Here is a 4,485-nt window from a genome sequence, read left to right as displayed (position 1 = left end):
TCTTGTTAAGACATGGTGTTTTCCTATGAGAAGACTGTGCTCATTTATTTATGACAGCACAGTGGCGCTTTCTTATAACAGACACTTCAAACTGTGAGAGATCACATTACAGTAGATCAGAGACACTTTTGTGGGTCATAGTTGTTTATTTCCATGATGTTGCACGGCTTTAATTGTTCCTATGATTGTTTCTGCATGCCATAAATACTCGTGCTTCTAACTCAATGAGAGCAAACCTCAATGAGAGCAAAGACTGAAGAACCTCCTGCTGTAAAATATTGCTTTTCTCTGCTCTTTCTGTCATTAGTCAAAGATCAGGCTCACGTATATTTAGATCTGTGTCTGTGAAGAGTGACTGGTCAAAAAGTCAAGCGCCACCAAACTTCAGTGAGGAAACACCATCATCTACCAAAAGGTATTTCTATTTCATGCATTTCTTGTTGCTGGTCACACATAAACTGTGTTAGAAAGTAATTCATTGACTGGTTATAAAACTGCATTTCCCACCAACTCTGTTTCTGTATTGATGAATGCTGGGTAAAAATAAACCTTCTGGTTTGATGATGGTTTGACCCAAATGATAAAGACAACTGTGTTCCTGATAGATTCCATATGTCTTTTTTATGTGTGATTTAGTTACAAAGAGCAGAAGACTACAGTAAATATTGGAGCAGAATTTACACGATGGCAAACTCTAAAAGCACAGAAGGGATTGAAGAGTGATGTGGAACTGGCATCTTTTCTTCTCAACAGGTAGAAACATAAGAGACCACAGTTTACCTTGCACTGTTAAATTTGCAACATTAATAAGCTTCCATGCAAATGCCAGTTGACCTCCTCACTCTAAACTGCCAAGTTAATGTTAATGTAATAGCATATGGTTCCATTGTCTTTAATATAAGCAAGGCTAATACTGTCATAACCTCAATATAATTAAACAATTTGCTTTTGGATCTGTGGGTCACGAGACAACGGTGTAGACATTTAGCTAAAATTGACTTACTGTATGTTACTTGTGTAATTAAATGAATGCATGTTACAGTAGCCTACTTATGTCGCTTGCGAAAGTGGGCAAAAGCTTATCGCACTGAAAACAACAGAATCTTAATAGAATGGTGCACATCTTGATCACCCTTTTCACCCCTGATGAGTTTTCATCCCTGCTTTTTAAATGTGATATGTGATTTCATCTTCTGAATCAAGTTTGACCGTGTTCAGTGGCCCATATAAAGATGAAAATATTAATCCTATTGAACATTTCTTTAATGTAAAATTAGTGCCTTGCAATCAGAACAAAAATTTAAGTTAAAGTACTTTAGACACAGTTAGCATTAGCAGGCTGAAGAGGAAATGTGTGTAGCTAAAAGTTTTTGATGACACTGATGTGTTGCACTTTCGTCAAGGTGAAATGATTAAGCACATTTATGCTTGCCTTCATGTTGAGTTAAAAAATAATAATTGCTTACATCCCAACAGAAAAAAATCCCACTGTTAATGTTAATCTCAAGAATAGTCTTGTATTGCGTATGAAGCTGCTTCTCAGCACCACATATTTGTTCACAAAGTACTTTTATCCTCAGATTGCTTTGGATATATTAAAATATTTTCTGGAAACACAGCATTGTATTTTAATTTACTGCAAACACTGGTCAAATTTATTTTGCTAACAGGGTTCAATATGAGAAATCAAACTCAGAATTCCAGAAGTACCGCCTCCGTAAGGAGTTCAGTGAAAATCGCCTCTGGATCTTCCAGGTAGGAAAGAAATTCATATTTTTTTTTGATATTTAGATTATAACAAACATGAATATGGTATTGAAAAACTGTAAAATTGTGTATTTGTGTTATTTTTAAATATATAAATATTGCTAATTAATATTTCTGTTTTAACCCTCTGGGGTCTGAGGTGTTTTCTGGTGTTTTGACATGCCCTGCCATATTAATGCTTATTTCTGTTACTCATAATATTTTCATGGCTAAAGTCTGATTACACTGTCCTCTGCTACAATAAAGTGTGAGCAGCATGTATGTAAAAGTTAGTAATTTTGAGAAAATTAAGTTTATGCTGAGTTTGTGGGGGAAAAAATAAGTCAATGAAATAAGGCCTTAAAACCCATACTGAATATTTGTTCACAAAACATTTGGGAACTAGATCTTGTAGCTTAGAATGTTTGCTTCAAAATGTGAAATGTGAAAGATGTGAAGTGAAAATCCTGCCACGTCATTCACATAATATAATATATTGATTTAAAATTTGTAAGACTTATTTTGTCACAAAGGCTGTATGCTCGGAGCTGTGAATCATCATGAGTATTGGTGTGCCACGTTATTGAGCACACTGATCTAAACACAGAGACTTGAACAGTCACAGACCTTTGTTCCACTCCTGAAACAGTTCCTGTTCAACATACCTGTCTTTTACCATGTCATCCGAGTAAAACAGTTTAAAGAGACTTGTTTGAAAGTTTGAGTCTGCAGGACTCACCAGTGGCATCTGGTCCCTGCAAAAACTGGGAACATTTTGATATCAGGAGCAAGTAGTGCTGCACGATTTATAGGGAGGAAATCTAATTGCGACCTTTCTGGTTAAAATTGCGATTTGCAATTTAACATAAAAAAAAAAAAAGACAAAGAACACCAGGTTTGTTGAACTTGTGCCTACTTATAGGGCTGCACAATTTGGCCCAAAAAATTGGTGCTTATAGATCGGAATGACTAATAATGATTATTATGATTTCTATTATTGTTAGTACTGAATAAAAATATAAAAAAATTTAATTATTACTATAGTAATAACACAATTTCATTTGTAAATGAAAAATACATTATTTAAGAATACATATTGTAATTAAAATTTACTTTACTAAAAACTTTTAATTTATGGGAAATACTATAACAATAAATAATTAAAAAGGAACACTTCAGTTATATGGATTATCATATGTTTACTTCAACAAAAAAAAAAGATATATATATATATATATATTTACACAGAACAGGGTGGTATGAACATTATTAAGCACTAAAAACACGTTATGTATGTTTCTATTCATACTGAAAGCCGAAGGGCACACTTGCGCAGAAAGTCCTAATAAGTCTCACAGAAGTAACTTATGACATTCCAGGAAACCTCTAATGCAGTTATTGTTGTAGCTGAATAAAAAGATAGAAATGCTTTGGCATTAAATCTGACAATAAACCCACAACTGCGACAATATATGGTTTATCTGTACACTTCAAGCCATCTCGGGTATTTTCACAAGAATAAAGTACATTTATAATGCAATTATCGACATAGCATTAATTACGTATAGAATACTACAAAATAATATATTGTCTACCTCATTATAAGCCACTTCAGATTCCAAATGGAAGTTATTTCAAACACTTGACTGACGTTATGAAGTGAGTTTAGAGTAAAAACATGTAAAGTTTGCTGCATTTTGCTTTTCAAATGCACATCGTAAGTGACTTTAACTCACATCGCTTCACAGAGACTGAGACAGCAAAAAGTGCACCCTGTTTGTTTTTACACTTTACAAGCACAGAGTTTTGTTGTTATTTTGAGTGTACACATATAAAAGTAGACCCTGATCAGTTTTGAATGATGTATTACTTATTTCTATATGACAAAAAATGATGAAATGAATTGATTTTGCTGCTATGTGGAAAAAATCCACCAAAATGTGTTGGGACGTTCGTCGACCCCAGAGTGTTAATAAAGATATTTATAATAATTTGTACTTCAATAGTTTTTATTTCATGCTAACTGATGTTCTAAAAATCATTTTAGAACACCAAAAATGTTATGTTATGTTGTGTTTTTAATGTCACAAATGTATCAAATAAAAATAGACTATTATTATTAAAAATGAACTAGTTTTGTCTATTTATGTTCTATTCATTTGTAGTTAAATGTCTCACAAGCACAACTTCATTAATGCTTCTTTTTTTACATACTTTTAGGATCTTGAGAACAAATTAATCGTATTTCTGAAAAATGAGCTGGAAAAGTTTAAGAAAATATTACAAAAGGAGAACACACAATACTTTGTGCAGGACTTCAATGAGGGCATGTGTAGTATCAAAGAATCAGCTCTTGATATCACGCTCTACTTCCTGAGAGATATGAAGCACGATGACCTTGCAGAGTCTCTAGAAGGTAAGATGCTCATGACATTATTTAAATTAATAAAATTCATAGCCATCAATTCACAAATATATTTAATACACCATAATATTTTTATTTAGACTGCCAGGGAAAATACAATGCTCGAAGTTTACATATCTTGGATGAGATCCGGCATGAATTTTGAGGACATTAATTAACTGAATTAAAAATGGAAATTTTATGCCATGATGAGAGATGGACATTTGGTCCTTGACTAATGTGACACTGAAAGGGTCAAGTTTCAATGAAAGAATATTGCTAATGATGATTCTTTTTGGCAGAACGTAATAGAAAAGTGGAACTAAATTCCTTTC

The 4,485-nt window shown here is 33.0% G+C and overlaps 1 long non-coding RNA gene across 1 annotated transcript; it reads left to right on the top strand.

Moving 5' to 3' along the window:
• Positions 1 to 317: 317 nt before the first annotated feature.
• LOC311085706 lies at positions 318 to 4,111 on the top strand. The gene is made up of 4 exons (XR_014606911.1): positions 318 to 415; positions 637 to 753; positions 1,671 to 1,755; positions 3,967 to 4,111. It is a non-coding gene; the product is annotated as an uncharacterized lncRNA (long non-coding RNA).
• Positions 4,112 to 4,485: the final 374 nt, after the last annotated feature.

Source organism: Abramis brama (assembly GCF_963993115.1).
Source record: "Abramis brama genome assembly, chromosome: 6".
Taxonomy (NCBI): domain Eukaryota; kingdom Metazoa; phylum Chordata; class Actinopteri; order Cypriniformes; family Leuciscidae; genus Abramis; species Abramis brama.
The sequence above is the reverse complement of the archived record's forward strand: the minus strand, read 5'-3'. Positions and strand labels throughout refer to the sequence as shown.